The sequence below is a fragment of the Vicugna pacos genome, chromosome 16 (genome assembly GCF_048564905.1).
Source record: "Vicugna pacos chromosome 16, VicPac4, whole genome shotgun sequence".
Lineage (NCBI taxonomy): Eukaryota > Metazoa > Chordata > Mammalia > Artiodactyla > Camelidae > Vicugna > Vicugna pacos.
Genome location: NC_133002.1, coordinates 48,732,386 through 48,757,043, shown reverse-complemented (window position 1 = coordinate 48,757,043; position 24,658 = coordinate 48,732,386). Strand labels below are relative to the sequence as shown.

The window sequence follows — 24,658 nt, the reverse complement described above, 5'->3', positions numbered from 1 at the left end:
TACCCCTTTCTCTTTCTGTCAGGGGTCGACAGCTTTCTTACTGCTAGTCATGACTAAGCAGTATCAGTGATGTTTGATGTTTCTAGGTCCAGTTGTCAGGGTTAGGGCACGGCTGAGATGGGAGAGGAACAGGGAGGAGGTGGAGAATTGGATGAGTTGGAGGAGAGAGCAGAGTGAAGGTGAGGAGGCACAGAGAAGAGATATATGGTCTTTGGTGTATGGTCTGGTGCCACTGTCAGTTGTCTCAGAGAGCTCTTAGGGACTGCTGGTTGTCTTGTGTGCTAGACTGAACTAGGATGAACGCAAGAAAGAAGTATTCTTAACAAAAGGACATCATTAAAATATAATTCATTATGATATGGAAAGATCTCCAAGATATACAGTTAAGTGATAAAAGCAAGATGCAAAATAGTGTGTATGATATGTTAACCTTTGTGTTTTTTGAAAAAAAAAAAAAAGAGAAAGGAAAATTTGTATTGGCTTGCTGTAAATGCATAAGAAAACACTTTAGAAAAATAAACAAGAAAATGGTGACACTGGTTACCTGTTAAATCTAGGAACTGTGCAGGTAGAGGAGAGAGTGGGAAGGAGACTTCTCACTATATTATATTTTTTCACGCTTTCTGATGTGTGTATCAAAATTGAGAAATTAAATATGAAAATTAAAAAAAAAATTAAAAAACAGTGTCTGAATCCTTGCATTTCTTTTTCTCCTGTGTCTGGAAGTCAGAGAAATGGCAAAGAGCCAAAGCTGAGAGAGCAGATAGCCCTTGAGCAGTGGTTGAAGGGATACATATACAAAGGGTACTGTAATATGGGACACAGATTCTCCAGGGATCTTGAAAAATTTTGAATTTATAGGTGTATATTTCTAGAATCGAATTGCAAGGGCAGGCACTAAAAAATTTCACTTGCTCTTAAAGTTTTAGTAAAAAAAAGATTTTCATTGTTTATTCCCTCAAGTTGGCAATTAGCTACACTATCATATTCTTGCTTGTGTGATTTTAGGCAATTTCTTAATTTCTTGGAGGTTCAGGGTCCTCCTTTGTGCTGGAAATAATATTAACATTTATTTCGAAGGATCGTTGTGTACGTTATATCTGCAAAGGTCATAGTGTCTGGCTTAGTGAACTACGACTGTTATTATAATAATTACACTAAATAATAGTTACTTATAGCTAATGGCTGTGGCTGATGTTGGGCAAATTTCTTAACCTCTTAGAGACTTGGTGTCCTCATCTGTGAAAAGGGTATAATTATAGTACCTAGATCCTAGGCTGGATTTTGTAGGGACTAAATGAGTTAGTTGATGTGAATTGCTGAGGATAACACTTGGTATGTGCTCAGTAAACACGAGCTGCTAATTCTTCTTCACGACATCTGTTTGCTAGGGCTGCCGTACAAAGTGCCACAAACTAAGTGGCCTAAACAACAGACATTTGTTGTCTCTCATCCCTGGAGGCTGGGAGTCCCAGGGCAGGCGCAAGCTCCCTCTGAGGGCGCTGGGGCAGGATCTCTTGGAGGCCTCTCTTCTAGCGTCTGGTAGTTCCTTGGCTTGCGTCATCATAACTCCAGTCTTTACATAGTTCTCTCTGTACATGTGTCTTTTTTGTTCAGAATTTCTCCTTTTTAAAAGGACAGCAGTCATATTGGGTTAAGGTCCTAAAGACCTCACTTTAACTTGAGTACCTATGTAAAGACCCTTTCTCTAAGGTCACATTCTGAGGTACTAGGGGTTAGGAGTCCAAAATACCTTTTTTGAGGAGACACAATTCAGCCCATAACAATATCCATTAGCCTTGTGAGCTGCACAGACTAATGTCACTCATTACAGGTGACCTTCAGTGTAGTACATAGGAGATGAAAATTTTGCTGCAAATTGGAACATGATTTAAAGAAGTAGATTATTTCTTTAGGCTTCTCATGCATTTATCTTTAACATATAGATTTTTGTTATTGAAACTTTAGATTCATATAAAATTGAACTTTAGAAGGTAAGGTTATTTTCTCTCTCTTTTTTTAAACTATCAGTAAAATTCTGACCTGAAAAATTACGGTCAAGAGTATAGTCTGTTCTCCATGTGTCCTGTGTGAAATTGGATGAAGCTTTGGGATTTCCTTACTGGGTGAGAAGTAGGCCCGGGTATCTGTCTCTAGGGTGGAGAGCTAGAGATACTCAGCGATGTGGAATTAACACCTCCTTCCCTGTGTGAATAGAGAGAAAATGTTTTATATTCAGCTAACTATCCTCCAGTATTTAGCTTCGTTTTGGGGGTAGGCAGTATGGCTCATGCCAGAAACAGCAAGAGCTTGAGGAAGTTCCTCCCTGGCCTGACTGATTTGGCCCGCCCTCTGCTTCTGTTCCCTTTCTATTTGCTTTTAGGGTAAAGTTCAACCTTTTTGACCCAGCATGTAGACCTGTGGTGATCTGGCTGCTGCTGACCTGTTTTGTTTTGAAACCTTACCTTTTACCCCTGGCCTGTATGCACCTTTGTTTGATGGTTTCTTCTCCTGAAACTAGTGTTAAGACTTCAAAGAGTTATCATTTAGGTGAACGTTTTCCCAAAAGGTATTGCATGCTTCTCTGCTTCCTTAAAAAAGCACCCTGAACAAAATTTTATCTTTTAATAGTAATCCAAAATTACAGAAGACCCACACTGTGCTCATCACTGCTGTCCTGTGCTGGAATGTGACGTGCCTTTGGAGGCCATAAAATAAACTGTTAAAGGAGTAGTATGCGCATATTGCAGACTCCCCCACAGTTCTCCATATTCTTTTGTCTGTGATGATCACTTTCATGATCTCCTACCTCAGTATCAGGCTGTGACTGGCCGTGTTCCAGCACGGCCTCCGGCAGTTCTCCCTTCTATTGTAATGCCTTCTTTCTGTGGTAGGTTACGATACCAGCAAACTAAGCTTTTATAAATTATTTGCTAAGGTAGAGTAAATAGGTCCTTAATGATGGCTGGAGGGACTTTTCTATGGATAAAATATGTGAAGAATGACAGTTTTTTGGCAGTCTGTTGCAAAATGATGTGGTTTTTGCCTGTGTGCATTTTATGGAGAGGAAGGGTCCATTGCTTTCATCAGATTTTCACGGTGGTCTGGGACTGCTCTAGATAAATACGTGGTATGAAATTGCTTTGTTAGTTGTCCTAAGAGTCTAGTTCCCAGATTCCTTCTCCAGTTTCCCTATCCTGAAGTGCAGGAATCCATAGTACTGGGTAACAGTTTGGACTGTGGGAGGAAGGGCCTCTCGCCTGGGCCAGAGAGCGTGCTGACCAGGCTGAGGTGGAGAATCGTGCTGGGGCTGGAGTCGGGGAGAGGAGTCAGGCTGTGAGCGGGAGAGCAGCTCTGGGCTTTGCTGGCTGGTTTGCTCCAGAGGACAAAGGGAGTAGCCATTGTAAGTTCTTGACTTGAAGGAATTGAAAAATAATTGCTTTTTTATTCTGAACAGTCTAGTGATTTAGTTTTGCTAGATTTTTTCTTGCTTAAAAATCATCTTGTGAAGTGTGTACAGCCTAAATCATAATTTAATGAAACAGTGAGATAAGAGTGAAAACAGGGGTAAAAGAATCAAAAAGTATAAATTCATATTGTAATTTCAAAAGCCTCTTGCTGTGGGGGCTTCTTCAGAAGTTAAACAGCTGCCTTGTTCACAGAGGGAGTCTCTCTCCCCCAGTGACTTTGCTGCTTAGGTTGTGGAGGACGGAGCCATTCAGGGAAGAGACTCTTGGGGTCCATCCCTGTCCTTGTCTTTGTCTCTTCTCATACTAGGCCACCCCTCTGGTCTTTGAGCTAATTTCTTCCTCCTTCTAGGGACCTCTGGCTGTCATTTGTCCCTTTTCCCATCCAGTTTTCACCCTTTCATTGCCCTGTTGGCTCGTGCCCCTCAGCTTATAAACACACTCAAGTCTCTTTCACTTTTTAAAAACACAAAACCCTTAAACTGCAACCATTGTTCCCTTTGTTAGTGAAGTATTTATCTAGCTTCTACCTACGTGTTCCACTGTACCTGCCTGACAGTGTCATCCCTGTGACCAAAATTCAGAGTATCCCTCTCTGCCCTTATCTTCTGAGGCCTCCTTGTGGTCTCTGATGCTGGCAGCGTTCTCCCTAGCTGTGGTGGGGGTGGTCCTTCCTGGCCCCTTGTCTTCATTTCTGAGAGGTGTTGTAGAGTCATGATACAGAACATGGACTCTGGAGTGAGACTCCTAGAATTAGATTTCAACTCTGCCGCTTCCCGTGTGCCTCTCCCTGTACCTCAGCCGCCTCACCTGAAAAATGGGAAAAATAATAAAGTAATAAAAATAATGGCACTTACCTTATGAGACTGTTATGAGGAGGAGGTGAGTTAATAATGAAAAGCACAGAGATGAGTGTGTGGCACACAGTAGAATACGAGTGGTGAGAGTGCCGGCTTTCTGTCATCGCTGTCGTCCCTGGCTGCTGCTTCTCAGTTTTCTTTGCAGACTTTTTTCCTCTTTCAATGTTTGCCTTACCTTGGCCTCCTTTCTTCTTACTGTTGCAGTTCCTGGCTGATATCTTAGATGAGTTTTTATGTCTCAGTTGGCATCCATATACTGATGATTTGCAAATGTGTTTTTCCCACCTCTAAGTGGTCTTCTGATCTCCAGTCCCATGCACACAGCTGCCTCCTGGACATCAAAATGACCTCATCATGTACTTCCCCAAGTCCAGCCTCTTCCTGTCTTCATGACCCAGTGATTGGTCCCATTGCCCACCCAGTCACTCAGGCCAGGATTCCTTCTTGTGGCACATGAGTCACCATGTTCTTGAGATCCTAGCCCATCCCCACTTCTCCGGTCTGAGTTCACACTTTCACCACCCGTTGCCTGTGTGACCTTCAGTCACTTTCTGATCATTCTCCTCAACTGCCTTCTGACTTCCAAGTTGCTGCCCAGTTGGTCCTTGTGCAATGCAGATCTCATCATATGACCATATGTCTCCTCCTCCATGGCTTACCTGGCTTTTGAGGTTAAGTTCAAATGCTTTTGCCAAGCACCCAGATCATCTCCCCCACTCCTTTCTGAGCTCTCTCTCCTCAGTGCTGAGCAGCTCACCGTTCCTTCTGTGCACCTGTTGCTCCTTTGCAGTTGCCACTGTTTAAAGTGGCCTCCTGCCCTGTTCTAGAAACGAACCCCTCCTAGTTCTTTAATAAGATTGAGGTGTGACAACAACAGTAGCCGACACCACAGCTTCCTGTGTACCAGGCTTTGCCTTTAAGTGTGTGTGGGTCCTTGGCACTTCTACTGTACAGTGACTGCAGGTTTGCTTCTCCACCCAGCTGGTCTCTGAGAGTGGGAGCTGTGTCCTGTCTTTCATCATCACTGCTTGCCACATGATGGCACTTAGTGAATGTACATTGAATGAATGGTCTAGGGACTGCATTGCCAGCCTGTGAGGTGCGTCTTTAGGAGGGTGTCAGCAGAAAAGCGAAACTAGTCACTTCCATTGGCTAGTCTTGGCCTTAGCCTTTAAAACTGTAGGAGCCAGTCAGTTCAGTGTGAGTGCTTTGTAGCTTTGGGGTAAGATTTACAAAGAGGATTTTCTTTGTTTTTTGTTTTTGTAATTTTCCATTGAATGATGAAGGGCATATGTGTTTTTATTATTTTTGCTTTTGAATAAGAGAACCAGTGGGCTAACAACCCAGTGTCATCTGGCAACTAGAATGTTTTCACATTATTAGAACAAGATAGAAATGAATTTTAGGCTTGTAATGTTCTATCCAGATAGTAATTTGGCAGTGAACTGATAATATTTTAAACATTTTTTTGTGAAATTATTAAATGTTAGTAATCAAGTGTCTCTGTCTCCTTCTCCATCACAGCTCTGTTTAGTATGAGTTTAGACACATAATGTTTTATCTCTTATCACTGTGTATAAATTGTTTGTAGCAACATTCCGGAAAATAGCAAGTTTATAAGTGTAGTCTACAGGTTACCTTTATCCAGGTCTTGATCATGGTAGTAACTTTTTGGCCAGCAGGGGGAGCTGAAGCTACTGATAATGTGATTACATCCCAGCCGGTTTTCAGTTTGTCACTGCCAAAAGAAAGTAAAAAACCTTACTGACAAAGATCATGATTAGACTTCACAAAGAAGAAATGCAAATAACCAGCAGGCATATAAGAAACATTTTTTATTGTGATAAGTAATTAAAGGAATGCAGATTAAAATAATATACTATTTTTTAAAACCTATCAAATTGGCAGTTGGAATGTGCTGTCAAACAGTGAGGGAGCAGTCTCCAAAACTGCCAGTGGAAGTGTGCATTGGGCCCAATTTTCCTGGAAGGTATTTTGGCAACATATATCAAAAAACCTAAAGATGTCCTTTAACTCAGTAGTTCCACTTCTAGTAATTTATCTTAAGGGGGAAAATAGAAATATACGCAGAAAGATTTGTAAACAAAGATACTCATTGCAGCATTATTTACACTAGTGAGAACTGAGAATAAACTTGAATGAACAGCAAGATTAGTGGGTAAGTTATGGCATATTAAGGGTGAATGACTATACAGCCATAAAACAATATCTTTGAAGAACTTTTAATGTCTTAGAATGTTGAGTATATGATAAATGAAAAATTCAGAATATAGAGCTATGTAAGGAGGATTCTAAATATATAAAAGATAAAGAATATATATATATATATATATATACACACACACACACACACACACGTATATATATTTTAAGAATTATATAACACACAAGGAACAATGCAAGAGTTAGGGGCACTGACCCCCATGCAGTCTACTGATTTTCTAAAATCCGTGTACAGCTTTACAGTAGGTCCTCTGTATCTGCAGTTCCACATCCAGGGATTCAACCAAGTGTTGCGTAGTATGTACTTACTGGAAAAAAATCCAGCTCAGGTGTAAGTGGACTCATTCAAACCCATGTTGTTCAAGAGTTAACTGTACATACGTAGATAAAAGAATGGAAGGAAATTATACCAACAAGCCTAACTGAGTCTTTTAGGGGGCTCTCAGCCAATTGTCCTGTCTCAGTTGGCACCAAGGTGAGGTGAGGCATTTATCTTACAAGATTTTAACCTCAGGAACGTAAGGCCTTCCCTCAGATGTCACTTTCATCCTGTGGGACCCTGGAATGGACTTAATATACTTAAATTTATGTACTTCTGGAGTATTCTTAATCCTAATACCTCTTGATAATGCATTCTACAACTTTCTTCTTATCTTTTGTGGGAAAAAAGTCCAATTTTTTCAAGTTTAACAGTTCAATATATTGTACCAAGATTTGGTGAATAAATTAGTATTTACTATATTGGTACATTTTCTTATTTTGATCATAGTGCCCCTTGGCTTTCATGTTTCTCAGTTGAAGATGTTTGATTTTAAAATGTAATCTCCAGTGAAATCTCCTTCAGGCTCTTAGTCATTCCATTTACACTTCTCTGGATCTTTGTCAGTGTTGTTTTGCCTTTCTGGATTTATGATAACCACTCATAACTGCATTTCAGATACGGCTAAATTGTGATTTGTTAGAAGGATAGGAAAATAAGTTCTATTCACAGTCTTTCCCCTGTTGTTGCTGATAGAATTTGCAATCCACCCTCCCTTCATTTGCAAAGATCACACTGTCTTTGAGGCAACATTCTGTAATTATTCAAAAATTTCTTTTTTGACTGGAAGCCTTGCATCCTTAAGCTACAACTTAGATTTTGTTCCTTTGAATACCTTGCCTTTCATTTGTCCATGCTTCATGCTGTAATTCCTGCCGTTCTTCTGCCTGCAGTGTTGTAGGCGCTTGTATCTCAGTAGGCTCTTAGAGGTAATTCACTAGCTCTTTCAGTTAGTTCTGGTCTGGTGAATCATTTTTCAGTTGGGTCTGGTCTGGTGGTTAGAAAGCTTGGCCTTATGTTGAGTTGAAATGCGCCCCTCTGCAATTTCCAGTTTGGGCACAGCCCTTCAGATATTTAGACAACTTTCATTTTTGCAAAGTCTTCTCTAAACTGAAAATAAATCCTAGTTTTTGCAAATGTTTCTCATTTAATACACTTAAAAATCCTTTGCACCCTTCAGTTCCCTTATTTTTCCAACTCTGTGTAGTATTTCACTGTTAGGAAACTCATCACTCCATCTGCAAAATGGAGAATTCTCTGTGAATCTTTCATATAATTTATTAAAATATTAAACATAACATTTCCAAAACATTACCTAACATCAGTCTTCTGCTTATCCTTCTTCCTATGGGGAAGTGCCTCAGCATCCATCCACCCTTAATTCCCATGTCTCACGCTCCATCTAAACCTGCCTCCTTAGTGCAGTGGGCGATGTGTCAGTCTCGTAAATCACACCCCATCTACAGTAAATACTCTCAATTTTATGCTCACTCAGGTTCTTCAAAAATAGCCCTTTATTTAGAATCTTATCAAAACTTTTATAAAAGCTTAAATAAATTATGTTCACATACCTTCTCCCCAGAGAATTTGGGTAGACCAGTGCAGTGTGGTTTCCCCTTTTAGAAGCTGTGTTGTCTTTTTCTCAGAAGGTTTTTCATGTTGACATGTCTTCTTACTTCATCCTCTATTAGAGATTTGCTGGTTTGGCCAATTTGCAGCTCACAGCCATAGAGGCCTTCTCTTAAATAGATGGGAGTTGTATTGATGGCATGTTTTTGTTCAGCAAATGTTTATTGAGTGCCTAAATATGTCAGGAGTTGAGCAAGGGCTTCAGTAAATGTTGTTGATAAGGGAAACATCTGAATTCCAGCTTCCTGAGTCTTTCTGGAGGGTACGCCTCTTGTATGACTGTCAGCCAGTAGGTTCTTCCCTGAAACTTTATAATTTTATATGTAAATTCTTTTAAATGCAGAGAATATTTTGAGACTCCAGGACTACCTAACATCTTGGTTTCTTTTTTTTTTTTTAACTTTTTCAAATGGAGGTACTGGGAACTGAACCAAGTACCTCTGGCATGCTCAGCCTGCACTCCACCAACTGAACTATGCTGCATCCCCATGACTACCTGACATCTGATGTATTAGTTGGGAGGCATCTTGTTTATTTAATGATGAATTTGATTCACTGTAAGTGATTTATATGCTTTAAAGAGTAATTTAGAAATAAGTTTATTCCACGTATCTTCTTCAGTAAATACTGAAGCAAATCACTTAGGCCTGTCAGTTGTCTTGCTTTTTCCACTGGTTTATACCTTATTTATCAAGTCATCCATCAAGTCTTTAGTCAGCATCTGGCTTTTTGTATATTTAAACCACCTCTTTGTGGCTTTGCATTTTTTTTCCAAGGCTTTAATTGTTATTTTGCCTACATCGGCCTTAGTGCTCCTGATCAGCTACAATTTAGAGTATTTTATTGCTTTTCCTCATTTTTTTGTCTCTTGAGAAAAGTTGTTTTCCTCCTCCTCTTCCCCCCCTTGCCACTCTCCCACCCCCACACCCACTTAGCGGTTTAAGCATTTTGGTTGAGCATCTAACTTTTTTGATCTCTTGCAGCCATTAGTTTTAAAGTCCATCTCTATGCTTCGTATTACACATTTGCTTTTTAAGCATAATTTAAATTTTATCTAACCAAAGTCTAGATTTTCTTTTCTAAAATTAGATAGCCATATAATACATTTTTAGTTTTTCCTGACTCTACAGAATGTTTGTTAAGCATGTTTTTTTATCTCTATAACTAGTGGGTTATATATGTTAGTTTCTGATTGTAATTTCTATTATAGTTCTGTTATATGTGTATGCCTTAGTAGGTTCTAATCTTTTTTTGAGAAAGCATGTATTGTGTCATTTAAATTTTTATAACAATTCCCTCCCAAAGTTTTGTGTTGTTAAACACAGATTGTTGAACCACATATCATTGTTATTATTGTAATTTTAAGGGTTCTGAATCATTGAGCTTTAGAGTTGAAAAGAAACCTTGATTTAAATCAGTCAAGCTCTCTTGTTTTCTGCATGAGGGAACTGAGAACAGTGAAGCCATTTGCCCAAAGTCACTAGCTGCTTGGTGGTAGAAGTAGAACTTGAATGCCAGTGCAGCATTGATTATATCAGTCTGTTCATTACTGGAGATTAGACTTGTCTGCTAATCACATCTATACTGGACCGTATACAAACAAAAAACAGTTGTTGATTTATGGGAGAAAAATAAAATAATCAATCTGGCTTAGAAATGAGTAGACTGATCAGCGTATTCTTTCCTATTCAACACATAGTCTTCCTCTCAGATCCTGTATTTGTGGATCAGGACATTTTCTTTACACTCTGGGTAGAACTGGGGATGATGATGCCAAGTTTTTTCTCTTTGAATTACACTTTTATAGAAGCCTTGCAACCATCTGTTATAATAATCTTTGGGCAGATTTTGTTTAAGCTTTTGAAATAATAATACATTCCAGTCCTATCTCACTGAAGATAACCCTTCTAGTAATAGGATTTTGTGCTCTTTAAACTCTTCACTCACTTACTGATGTCCTAGTTTGTATCATTCCTGTAGATGACTGATTTTATCCGTGACATGTTGTGGCCTCCTCATTTCATTTTTACATAGAGTAATTTAGAGTAACTTGAGTTTGATGAGAACCTAATTTTTGCTTATGTATTTGCAAGAGTAACATGAAGGCATATTAGTGCTCTGAGGTAATCTTTCAAGGGGAAATAAATGGCAGAATTAAAGCTTGCCTTCTTCTCCTGATGTTTTTACAAGTAGTTCAACTTTTTTTTTTTTTTTTTTGCAAAATGAAAGTGTTGTTTTGGCTTCATCCTGTTGTTATTTTACAGCTTTACTGATACACATTTCACATATCATAAAATATGCCTGTTTAAATCATACTTTTTTTTTTAGTGTATTCACAGTTGTTCATCCATCACCACAAACTAATTTTAGAACATTTTCAACACTCCAAAAAGAAACCCTACATCTATAAGTAGTCACTCTGTATTATCCTTTTGTCTCCTGGCCCCTGGCAACCACTAATCTAGTTTCTGTCTCTATGATTTGCCTGTGTTGGACATTTCATTTAAGTGGAATCATACAGTTTGGGACCTTTTGTGACTAGTTTCTTTCACTTAGCATGCTTTCAAGGTTCACCTGTGTTGTAGCATTCCTTTTATGGCTGAATAATATTCCATTGCATGGATATACCCCATTTTGCTTATCCGTTAATCAGGTGATGGACATTTGGGTTGTTTACATATTTTGGCTATTATTAATAATGCTGTTGTAGACATTCTTGTACAAGTTTTTGTTTAGACACTTCTTTTCAGTTCTCTTGGGTATATACCTAAGAGTAGAATTGCTAGGTTATATAGTAACTATTTAACTTTTTGAGGAACCACCAAACTGTTTTCCAAAACAGCTACACCATTTTACATTTCCACCAGCAGTGTATGAGGGTTCCAGTTTCTCCCTGTCCTTGTCAACACTTGTAACTGTCATTTTGATTCTAGCCATGCTAGTGGGTATAAAGTGGTATCTCATTGTGGTTTTGAGTTAATTTTTTTGATAACTATTAATGATGAGATCTTTTTCATATGCTTGTTAGCCATTTGTGTCTCTTTGGAGAAAGGTCTATTTCTGTCAAATTCTTTGCCATGTTAAAAACTGAATTGTCTTTTTATTGTTGAATTCTAAGAGTTCTTTGTGTATTCCGGATTCAAGTCCTTTTTCATATGTGATTTTCAAATAGTTTCTCTCTCAGGTTGTTTTCACTTTCTTGATGGAATCCTTTAATGCACAACATTTTATAAATTTTTTTTAAACATTTTTTATTTATTTATCATCATTTTACAATGTTGTGTCAAATTCCAGTGTTTAGCACAATTTTTCAGTCATTCATGGACATATACACACTCATTGTCACATTTTTTTTTCTGTGAGTTATCATAACATTTGTGTATATTTCCCTGTGCTATACAGTGTAACGTTTTATAATTTTGATGAAGTTCAATCTGCCTAATTTTCTTGTCACTTGTGCTTTTGCTGCCATGTCTGAAAATCATTGCCTAACCCAAGATAATGAAGATTTACTCTTGTTTTCTTCTAGGAATTTTATGGATTTAACTGTTACATTTAGGTCTGTGATCCATTTTGAGTCAATTTTTGTGTAGAGTGTGAGGTAGGGGTCCAGCTTTATTTTACTGCATGTGAATATCCAGTTGTTCCAATACCTTTGCTGAAAAGACTATCCAGTCCCCACCCCCACCTCATCTGCCTCCCATTGAATTGTTTTGGCACCCTTGTCAAAAATCAATTGACTGTAAATGTGAGGGTTCACTTCTGGACTCTTCATCCATATTCCATTGATCTATATGTCTGTCCTCATGCAAGTACCATACTGTCTTGATTTCTATAACCTTCAGTCTGGTTTTCAAATCAGGAAGTATGAGTCCTTCAACTTTGTTCTTCCTTTTCAGGATTGTGTTGAACTTAATCTGTAGATCAATTTAAAGAGTATTGCCATCTTAATGTTAAATCTTCTGATCCATGAACATGGGATATCTTTTCACTTAATTAGTACTTCTTTCACTTCTTATGATAATTATTATAGTTTTCAGAGTATGTTTTATACTTCCTTTGTTAAATTTATTTCTAAGTATTTTATTCTTTTTGATGCTATGATAAATTGAATTTTCTTCATTTCATATTGTTTGCTAGTGTATCAAAATACAATTGACATTTATTTGTATAGTGATCGTGTATTCTGTAACATTGATGGATATGTTTATTAGCTCTAATAGTTTATTTGTGGATTCCTCAGTATTTTCTACATACAAGATTATATCATGTACAAGTAGAAGTAGTTTTACTTCTTCCTTTGTAACCTGAAAGCTTTTAATTTCTTTTTCTTGCCTAATGCCCTGGCTGGAATGTCTAGTACAATATTGAATAGAAGTGGTGAGAGCAGACATCCTTGTTTTGTTCCTGATTTTTAGGGATTTTGTTTCTGATTTTTCTCCATGAAGTATGATGTTACCTGTGGGTTTTTCATAGATAGCTTTTGTCAGGTTAAGGAAATTTCCTTTAATTTCTGTGTGTGTGTTTTTTTTTTATCATAAAAGGGTGTTAGAGTTTGTCAAATGCTTTTTCTACATCAATCGAGATGATTATGTGGTTTATTTTTATATCCTTTATTAATATGTATTACATTAATTGACTTTCACATATTAAACAAACATTGAATCCCTAGTATTAATCACACTAAATGAAGGTGTACAATCCTTTTTATATGTTGCGGGGTTCATTTTCTAGTCTTTTGTTGAGGATTTTTACATCTATGTCCATAAGTAATATTGGTCTGTAGTTTTGTATGAAGTCTTTGATTTTGGTATCAGGGTAATAACAGTCTTATCAAATGAGTTGAGATGTGCTCTGAGTTTATCTTGAAGTAATTTTGGTTTAATTTTGGACATTCATTTAGTGATAGCAAATTCTAATTGCCTGATTACTGAATGAAGTTACTATAACTAATGTTTAAGAAGTGATGTGTTATTGAACTTCTGGCATTCAGAAGAAACCTAGAAGCCTCCCTCCAGCACAATAGCAAATATTTGAGAATGAAAGGCAGTTGCAAAATTAAATACAATTGAATTAGGTCACAAATTTTCTTTTTCTCCACCTTTTCCTTATCTTGAGACATTTAGGGTAGAGGTTCCAAGTCTAGCTCTTCAGATCCTTGTCTCCTACTTGGTTCCCTTAACCTCTTGTCTTGGTTTTATTTTGAAGTAGTTGTTACTTCATTCTGGTTATGCCATAAATAACACCTAATTTTAACATTCTTGGGGTGGTCTATGCAAGTTTCCCAAAAAGGCCAGAAGAGAGTTGAATTGGAAGCATAAAGCTCTAAAATTTTGCTAATTGTTCTCTTCCTACTTTTACTTCTTCTTCTTTTTTTTTTGTGGGGGGGGCTAGGGGAGGGAGGTAATTAGGTTTATTTATTTATTTTTAGAGGAGTTACTGGGGATTGAACCCAGGACCTTGTGCATGCTAAGCATGTGCTCTACTACTTGAGCTATACCCTCCCCACTCTTCCTACTTCTTAACTTTTAATTATTCACCATTTAAAATAGCAGCGAATAGAAGGAGTTTTTCTTGTCTACCACATAGCTTATGATGGTGACTTAGTATTTTTTTCCAGAGGTACTACAGTGTTTAGCATCCAACAAACACTCAGCAAGTGTTTATGAGTGAATGGGAATTCATGATAGGGCTTTAAGGGGATATCTAGTTTTCTTGAAAATCAAAGAAAATCATTCAAGGCAAGAATACAAGTATTACCATTGTCATGTTATAAAAATTTAATGCCCTAGCCTAAATGTTACCAGCAAGATCACGTTTTGACATGGCCACCATAGAAATTCTGGGGAAGTGTGGGTAGTTTTCCCCCTCCCTTACACAGAAGGATTTTTTCTTTATACCACAAAAGATACAGTTTCATTAGGCTTTTTGTTATTGTTGCCGTTCTGCCAATTGAAGCTAGTTCATTTGAGACCAGTTTTGTTAGATAAATTTGTTTATTTGATTGTGGGAATTAATTTGGAATACGGCTGAAAATATGGAATATTGTGTTCTGTTATTTTTGTCAGTCTAATTCAGAAATGAAAAAAGATTGCTGTTAGGAAAATTATATATGACTTCTTGGTAAATGAGTGACAGAGATAAGACAGGGACTTTAGCATTTCCTGAATTCCAGTCATGTTCTCTCAGTAGCTTATGGCCTCATTTATAATACTGTACTCACCATGATTTTTACATTAGGTGTTTTTCAGGTTTCACCGTCTGTGTAAAAGGACTATGTTCAGGAGTTTTTGGTGTGCATATTTATCTATAAATGATCTAAAGCAGTGCTTCTCCAATTTTTCCTTTAAAGTACTCTTAGGGATTGTCCAGAGCAACTTGTAACAAAAAGGGCATTTCTCTGAAAACTTATTTATCTTGAAAAAATGGGAATTTTGCATTTTGTTTCATAATATATTTGTGTTTATTTTACAAAAGTGTATCTGATTTTACTATAATCTTTGAGTAAATTGACACTCTAGCAAGGTCTCTCCTGTTTGTTGAGTGGCTTCACTTACTCCCTAGTCCATAGCTGTATGCTCCAGACTGTACATGAGAACAGTTCAAGAATCCAGGAATCAGTGGATTAAAAAGTAATGTTCCTTTCCATGAATGGTGTGTCTCTCCATTGGAGGGAACAGGTAGGGTGTGCTGTCTCCATAATCCCTAGGTTTGCTCTGCATCTTAACTTTGGACTCAACAACTGATTTAAAAAAATTTTTAAATGCCTTTTGCCTTGTGTACTTGCTGCCTCCTCTTCTCTTTGAACTACACACTCCACCCCTCAGGTCTCTTTCCCACCCTTTACAACTTGGCTGCTCATAGCTGCCTTGAAGTTATTCTGCATGTTTATCTTTATGTATCATTTGGAAAAGAAGCCAGACAGTTGCTTGGTAAATTTTGAGCCTATTCTGACATTGCTGTCTGATACAATGTTTAGGTCCTAGGCAGATCACTTCATTTGACATTGCCTCATCTGCAAAATCAGTTTATTAGAACACTCCTCCTGTTATGTTTGGTCAGTTAACTTTTTTGTTTAATTCTAATTACTTGAAAGTTTAAAAATGTGCTATATGAAAGTTCAAAGCATTATAATTAATTAAAATCCACCTAAATAATCAGCTTATTTAATCAGTATTTTTTTTTGTTTGTTTAACTCCTTGAGAAAATTTATTAAAATAGTCATATAAAGTTCTGCTTAAACTGCATTCACTTGAAGTCAGTGCTTCTGTAGCTACTTTGAAATCTGGGACTGCAGAGGAGAAAATCATCAGCCTTGGATGTTAGATGTTAACATCACTAGTGGCCTGGGAGAACCTGACTTATTTCCTTAGGTGATACAGTTGTATTCAGTTGGATTTTAGTACTATCGTCTTAATTATCCCCAAATAAATTATTTCTAGATTTAGGAGTGCTTTCAGTGTTAACTTGTAACTTTATTATTCTTATTACTATCACTGTTAAATCACGAGGCTGTCCAAGATTAGTTTTCTTCTCAATGAGTTATTGAGTCTCACTTCTATGGTGAGATGGTAAGATAATACCTTTGTGTAAATTCCAGAGGCTATATCTCTAGTATGAGGAAGGAAAATTATCTTCTTTTTAGGAGAGATTGAAACTAAGGAATGCCATGCATTCTTATAATACTTTGCCATTGACAAGTTTTTCAAATGCCTTAGGTTGTTCAATCTTATTGCAAGTTTGTTGCTACTGGACTGAGTATGTAAGAATATATGTTATTTTGAATTAGTTGAGACCTACATCTAATGAAAAAAAAATCCTGATCTCTGAGCTTTATAGTCATTGTAATCAGTGTGAGGATTTTCTGTTAACTTACCTTTGGCCAAATCTTGATACTTGTGAACCTGAATTGGTTAGGTATTGTTCAGGTTTGATACCTTTGTCGTGTTTGCACTTCTTATGTGCAAGGTGAGTAGCATGTTCCTGGGAGGATATAACTCTGGAAGGCAAGTGTTGCGGTGTGAAAAGTGAGAATTGGAGACTGACACCCTGATCCCAGCATGTATTTCAGCTTTGGCTTTGTGCAGTCCTCTGTTTTCTCTTGGCCTCTTTTTCTCTCTAATAAAATCTGGATGTTGAATTAGATGGCCTTCCATATTCCTTCTACCATCCAAAATTGTTTGATTTAAATAAACTTCCTAATTTTGTTTCAGTTTATTCTGACTTTCTACTTAATATTTTGCTAGTTAAATATTGACATGAGAGTATGCACCAATTTCAGCTTAAAGATGTTTCTTTCATGATATAATTTTAGTACTGTCTTGATGTGTTCATTTCTGTGATATCTGGACTAGGTTCCTGGGATGCAGTGGTAAATAACAAAAACTGGGTCCCTGTCCTTTTGAAACTAAATGGCTTAGACTTTAGGACTTTCTCCTGAATTATTATAATTTCTTTTTTTTGTACAAAACAAAAATAATCCCTTGTTCTTTTGCAATAGTTGGGACATATGAAGTATTGACTTTGTGATGGAATATTATGCTTAGGAAATTTTGGCTTGTTAGAAGATATATGGTGAGGAAGTTAGAGAATGCCTTTTTGGACTATGTTTACTGTATAGACGAGTAATAAATCAGAAGTTGGAATAAGCATAGTTCCTACCTTTAAGGGCTTTCAGGCCAGCTTCAGGAGGCAAGACTGGTATATGAAAACCTCAGAAGAATTACAAAGAGCATTTAATCAAGAGCAAGGTAATATAGTGCCAATTATCTACATTATTGTTACTATTTTTATTATTGTTGTTGTTGTTATTATTATTATTGTTTCCTTGAAGGAAAAATTGGAGGTGGATTAGGGGAGAGGAATAAGGAATGATGGTCCCCTTTTTCTAGGCAGTAAGAACACATAAAGACATGGAGACATGGATTAGTACAGAGTTGTGTATAGGAAAGAAAGGCCTTTTTTATGTAAGGTTATATAAAATATGACAATATAAATAATCATAAAGTAACAATGCAAATACTGTAAGATGTGAGAAAATAATCAGTATGTTTTTGACTTCAGGAATAGGAAATCTAACTCAAATTGGCTTAAACAGTAATGTTTGTTACATTGGTCTCATGTAGCTGGAAGTCTGGAAGTCTTGCAGATGTCAGGATTGATATAATCATTCAATGCTGTCACCAAGGACCAAGGTTCTTGCCAACTTCTGTTCTGTCCTCTTTCATGTTGGTGGCATCTTCAGGCTTGCTGAAAGGTGTGAAATGTCATGTTTAGCATTATATGAAGAGGGACTGTTTCTTCCTCATCTCATCTTTAGGAGTAAAGAAGCTTTTCTCACAATTCTCTCTCGGAGGCCTTCCAGTGATAGGTTTCTACTCAGTTCTCATTGGCCAGGATTAGGTTCCATGCCCATTCCCAACCAATCACTGGCAAACAGAATGGGTTAAAACTAATACTGGAGAGTCAACCACGATGACTGTTCTAGGAATGATTTGAAAAATGAGGGGCGAGTGTGTGTTTAATCAGTCTTGACATCCGCTGTGTTTTGGGGGAAAATTTTAAGAAAATGTATTTCTCTATGATTTTTGTGTCTGTAGTGACTCACCATTGTTTTATTTTTTAAAATTGAAGATCAGTTGATCTACAGTGTTGTGTTAGTTTCTGTTGTACACCATAGTGATTCATAAAGAATCAAAATGAAAAAGAAAAATACTCTTTTTCATATTTTTTCCTTATAGGTTATTACAAGATACTGAATGTAGTTCCTTGTGCTATACAGTGGGACCTTATGTTTATCTGTTTTATATATAGTGGTTTGCATCTACTATTCCCAGGCTCCTAATTTATCCCTACTCCCTTTCCCATTTGGTAACCATAGATTTGTTTTCTGTGTCTGTGAGTCTCTTTCTGCTTTATAAAGAAGTTTGGTTCACCTTTAAATGTCCTTACTTGTAAAACTTGGTGCTTGAGCAGAAAGACATCTGATTTGAGATAAGAATGTAAAACAAATTGACTGATTTTAAGTGCCATAAACACTGTGAACTCCCCACTCTTGGGCCAAGCAATGAGAGAAAGGGCAAGTTGGAATTTATTTTTACCCCAAATGCATGTTTTAAAGTGAGCATTTCCACCTTTTCCCTAATCATTGAAAAAATACATTTTAATAAACTTGATTATTTGGGGGTCTAATTAAATCTGGCAGTTGAGTTTTCAGAATAGAAGCAGTAGTAAAATTAATTATTTTGTGGTGGATGTCTTTGAACATAATATTCAAGTGTACACTGCAAAGGGCTTTGCCTTATTTGGTATTTTTCATTCTGCACATTTAGATTTCAGTCCTCAAATTAGGGCTCTAGTTCGCCATCTATTGGTCTTGGCATTGTGTTTTTAACACCTTGCTGTATTTTGTGCATTTACCATTTATGTAGAGATATGTGTGTATGCATTTTTTAATCAACTAGATTTTCCTTCCCAGGATTATAAAGTAAAAAGCCAAGACTAGGATCTCTTTTGGAGGTGCATACAAATAGGTATACATGTATTCGTTTATTCTTTGTGTAGTTTGACTTTGTGACTTTCTTGGCTGCTTTCTTTTGATATTTGAGAACCATGACTATGATTGAGAGTGTGATTTTAAGAGTACAAATGGAAACTCATGGAAATTTAGGTGTAGATGTTGTAGGAGCTGGTGAATTGGTGTAACTTTGTGGGAGGACTAAACTGTAAGGGTTTTTTTTGACTAACTGAAGTGATGCATACGACCGGATATTGGTTCTGGTAAGCCACAAAACAGTATTGAGCATTTCTCATCTTCCTTTTTGGTACTAGAGCATACCATCTCTGCTGAATATGATGATTTAATTGTTGGAAACATTTTTTTCTTTCTGTCATTTAAAGTAATATTTTGATGAATCCCAGAGTTCCTTTTTAAAATATCTAAGCACTGAATTCATCTTTTGGCAGCTTTCTCTTTAGTTTCAAAGGATGGTGGAATTATAATTTGCGTAAATGTGACACTTTGTATTATATTGCTGAATTTTTTAATCTAGAAAAAGTTCCATGATTTTAGGCCCCTGTTTTGAGAAAGAAATAAAATACTGTACTGACAAACTGGTCATGAGAAATGATAAAGTGCCACCACTTTAAACCAACTCTGGTAGGAAAGTAGAAGTTTGCTTTTTTTGTGAGATTTGGTTTTCTCTATGGAGTTCTTTGTTAAACTTTTAGCATAGCAGTGAACTTCCTTTTGGTGGCGACAGGAAGCATAAATACTCATTGTGTAATGCCACTTGCCTGCTTTGGCGGATCTGCCAAGCCATGACACTCAAAACAAGACGCGTGCTTCTTAACGAAAACTACAGTTCCCAGCGGGCCAGGCGCTGGTGGGCCATCGCTTCCCCTCTTGCTCCCGGCTGGCCCTTCCCGGGCTGGCCCGGCGCGGGCCCTGGCCCGCGCCTGCGCAAGGACGACGTGCGCCTTTTTCTTTTTTTTTTTTTTTTTCCACCCTGGCGGCTGCGGAGCGCGGCGGTGGGGCTAGTGCCCAGGCGTGCTGCAGTGTACGGAGGCAGGCTGCTAGGACAAAGGGCGGCAGAAAGCACTTCACTGGTCAGGGAGCTCCCCACCTGATTCAGCGCACGTTTAACCCTGGAATAGTGTGGCACCGACGGCATAAGCCTGTTTACTACACAGTGCAAACAGTTCCTCGCTCACGTCCTCTTGCTCCGCGGCGCCAGCCTGCCTTGCCCCTCATAGCCTGCGCGCGGCCCCGCCAACCCCAGCGAGGAGGGAATGTGACGGCGTCAGTGCCTCAGGTTAGCTTCATCTCGCCAGGAGTGAGGGTCCGTGCCCGCCTGCCGCAGTGCCGCGTGCCGTCGCCGCACGTCTGGAAGCGGCTGGGTCCCGGCGCCACGGTCTCCGCAGTTGGAGGTGCAGAAACAGCGGCCGCAGCGAGGAGCCATGACTGAGGCGGCGGCGGCCGCGCCTCCTGGCGGCCCGCGGGGGCGGCGCGGCGGGCGCCCCCTGGCGGCGCGCCGGGGCGGAGCGGCCCTTCGCCGCCGCAGCCGCAGCCGGCGGAGGCGCTGCTGTCCCTCCTCCCCGTGTCCCCGGCGCTCGCCCGCTCGCTCGCTCGCTCCATTCTCCCTCCGCTTCAGATTAAAGGGGGGGAGGGAAAAGAAGCTCGGCCGCCATTTTCCCAGTGCCGCCGCCACCGCCGCCACCGCTCGCCCAGCCGGCGGGAGAACCGAGCACCGTAGCGAAGCCGACTCGTCTCGCCGCGGCGGCTCGGGGGGCGGCCGGAGCGCGCTCCCCGGCCGTGAAGAGGCGTCCGGGGGTGGCGGCCGGGGTGCGGGCTCGGGCTGCGGACGGCGGCGCTTGTTTGTGTGGGGCGGGGGGGCGGCTTCACCCTCTGCCCCCGCCCGCCCGTCCTCCCGGCCGGGCTGTGGTCCCCGGCCGTGCCCAGGCCCCGCCGGAGCCGAGGAAGGCCAGAGAAAGGGCCCGAAAGAGAAGAAAAAGCGGCCGCTCCCCGCCGCCGCCGCCGCCTTCCCCTCCCCCTCCGCCTCGCCCCCCCGCCCGGAAAGTCAGGGCGGCTCCGGGCGCCGGGGGGGAGGAGAGCGGCGGGCCCGGGCCGGAGCCGCCGCCGCGCGCCCCCGCCCGCCGCCGCCGGCCCTCGGCGCCCAGGCCGGGGGCTGTTTGCAAACTGCGCCCATTTTGTGGGGCTGAATCCGCCCGGGCAACGCTCTTCCATCACGTGGTAGGTGCTGCTGCTGCTGTTCCTCTCCTCCTCCTCCTCCCGCTGCCCTTTCTCCTTCTCCTCGCTCTCCCTGTGGCTCCCATTTCTCCCTCTCTTTGTTAGTTGTAACTAGAAAGGCAGGGCAGGGCAGGAAAAATCCCCGGAACTTTAAATGGCCTCTCCGGGCTTCCCCGCTGCGGGTCCGGGGCTGGGAGTCGCCCCAAGGGCGGGGGTGTGCGGGGGCCCTTCCCCACCAGCTGCCGCCTCGTTCGCCAGCTTTTCCTTTGGCGTTCTATTTAAAAATGCGGCCTTAAGAACACGATTTATTCCCGTATAAAAAGACCCCAAACAAACTCTGGCTCTCGCCTTGAACTTCTCTTGACTGCAAAAGGCCTTTCTCTGCTCGAAACACACATCTTGCGTGTTTCACGGTGTGTATCATAACTCAGATTGTTTAGTGAGATGTTATTTGTTTCATTTATTTATTATTTTTGTTGCCCGTAAATTGAGGTCACTTACGTTTTCAGATCTAGTCTCTCAGGCGGACGTGTTTCTTTTTTTTTTTTTTTTAACTAAAGAGGAAGAGACATTTATTTGCTTTTAAGTGAGTTTGGGGGCCTGTTTTCCGGCTGACGGTCTTTTGAGTCTCAGCAAATAGTTTGATTGTTTTCCATATGATAAACAACCCTACCCTCAATGTTTTACTTAAAAATCCTTTTGTTTTCCGTTGTCGGGATCCCAGTGTGGTTTTTTTGAGAAACACGTTACTTAACTATTGCTTATTGATTGCCTTAGGGAAGAAGGGGTGACATGATGGCGCCACTTTAAATTGCTCTTTACTCCTCCTCCGTTTTCTCCCTCTTTATTCTGGAGGTCACTGGAGCATTTTTCGTGACCTATTAATAAAACTACTTAAGAGTGTTAACGGCACAAGTTGTCGGGCTAGAGTTTAGTACCTTGAAGGTCGGGAGACCCGAATCCCGAGGTCCCCAAAGTTCCGAGAAATCTCTCTAGTCCTCCGGCCTCGCCTCCCTCCCTTCCATTCACAATCCTGGTGTTGCCATCTCCTTTGTCACGTGGCTAGCAATCATTGTGTTTTTTTGTTTGTTTTGGGGTGTGTGTTTATATTTTAAATTGTAGCCCAGAGAAACCTCCCCCCTCCCAATTGGAGAGATCAGAACGTTTTAGTATTTTTTTAGTTTTAGAGTCGGAGAGCATTTATAATAAACGATAAAATTACATAATCTTTGCCTTGCATAATCATGATATAGTTATAGATTGTTACTGAACTTCGTCTCTAAAGCACTTTGAAGTATGGAAAGTAGAACATTGGGTATGTTTTCCATTTTTCAGAATAGTTTGCAGTATTTCCCTTGCTTTTTGGGTCATTGAAAGTACCACTATTTACAAGGGCTTAAGTGGGTGTGTTTTCCCCTTCCCCCTTCTATAGGCTGTACTGGGTTCCTTTTCTAACGTACTGTCTGACCAATTTAGAAATTTTCAATTGTGTACAGGCTTGTCATTTAAAACTATTTTTCTTTTCTCCCAACAACAGTGAATACTTTTGAGTAATAGTTTTCTATCTAAAGGTATTTCATTACGTTTCTGTTACATTTTTCATCCCGAGAATTTTGCAATTAATTCTGTAGGTTTAGAAGAATGTTTTTCTATTATCTGCTTCTTCGTATCAGTTTTCCCAGTAATTGGATAAATTCCTATTTTATAAAATACTAAGTACATTTCTCTGTTGTTTCTACGTAGGGTGCTAGCCACTAGTCAATTTGAAAAGAAGATCTGCTGTGAGTTAAAAAGTAAATATGAAATGTAACAATTCTCAAGTATACATTGATTCATTTCCTTTTACTATGTATAGTTTGAATGGTTTTGGGCCATTTTCTTTGCTAACAGTTACATCATGTCATGTGATATGTGCAGTGTGATGTGTAGTTCTAAAAATAAGGCAAGGTAAAAATGCTCATCCCTTGGGAATTTAAAAAATCTATTAGAAATGTGGGATAACTGTCCCCAGTCATGGAATTCTAATTTCAGTTTCCACTAGGTTTATCCAACAAAGTATGCAGTTCCTTTGACCTTTAGCATATTTGATGTGTTTGTTAGTGATGTCTTGATTTGAGGTGGTTAATTTTTTAATTCGCAAGTGTGCACCACTTGGAGGGTAACACAGGCATGACAAAACTCTTAACATCTGTATTAAGGCAAAGATGATCTGTCTTTGATGACTGCCTTATTTAAGTATATATATAAAAACAAGTATTTCTGATTTATGTCTGTATACAGAAGAGTGATCAATTAAGTGTTGATAAAGCCATGCGATGGGGTGGAGTTTTTGGTCTTTTACATGAATCTATTTAAGTGAAGTATTTAGAAGTATTCCTGCTTTTTTCCTGAAAGTTTTGTTCAGAACATTAACATTTGACGTTTGTGGTTTACCAAAGTGAAATGTTAAATTTTTGTCTGATTTTCTTTCTGCCTACACATATTATTTCTATAGTTAAACCTGCAGAGCATACTTTGTTAGGTGGCTTATCATTATCCTGTTGAGGAAAATTCTGGAAGCTAGAAAATGAGTGAACCTTAGTTCACTTTTGAACTTATCAGGGTGAGAAGAAAGGAAGATAACTCATTTTTTTCTTCTTCAAACACTGCCAGTACTCTTTCATTTCTAGTCATGCTACACTGTAACCACTGTTAATCCTCTGGATTTTATTGGTTGACCACAGATTTTTAATTGTATTTTAAAGTGAATAACAAGTTATAGATTTGTTCTGTTTGATATAACCTGACTCATGTAATTTGTAAACATAGGGCCATTGTGATTGGTGATGCTGATTTGAGAAGGTATTTTAGTATTGAGTAGTTCTAGTTAGGAACTTTCTGAAGTAAAGCTTAGTTACCTTGTTACAGTACTAGAAAAGCAATTTTTAAATGTTGTAGAGAAAAAAAACAACCAAACATACTAATCCATACTGGATTTTCTAAACAATAGTCATTTAAAATCTTATGTTTAAACAGTAATGTTTATTCCTCTTAAATTTAGTCACCTTCCTTGGGGAGTTTGGTAGGAGCTTTTTTTTTCTTCTTGATGAGGCCATTAGGCACAGAAATTAAATGACTTCCTGGAGAGAGAGATTTAAAAAAAAATTAATGGTGTTCCCCCTAGCCCCACTTCCAACATCTCTCTGCTCCTTTGAGTTTGGAAAGGAGGTCTTCGGTTGATTACCCCGGAGCATATCTTGTTATTGAGTGGTTTATTTAGAGTTTTAAAGTACCTTTTCTTTTCCCTCTTTCTCTTTTTTAAGTAAGTTTCTGCCTTGATTGGTTAGACTGTTGTAGGTTTCAGTAAAGTGTCCCCAAACACCTGGCCTTCCTACTGTTTCAGTGCAAAGAG

At 39.2% G+C, this 24,658-nt stretch overlaps 1 protein-coding gene across 3 annotated transcripts in view; it reads left to right on the top strand.

The window, feature by feature from the left end:
- Positions 1-24,658, top strand: part of KANSL1 (KAT8 regulatory NSL complex subunit 1) — a 163,511-nt gene that overhangs the window by 3,955 nt on the left and 134,898 nt on the right. The window contains exon 1 of one of the 3 annotated variants that reach the window (XM_015235176.3): positions 21,013-21,270. The exons of the other annotated variants lie outside the window; for them this stretch is intronic. The gene's annotated coding sequence lies outside the window, so the exon portion shown is untranslated. Of the gene's footprint in view, positions 1-21,012; positions 21,271-24,658 lie in introns of those variants that run through there. 3 annotated transcript variants of the gene reach the window in all.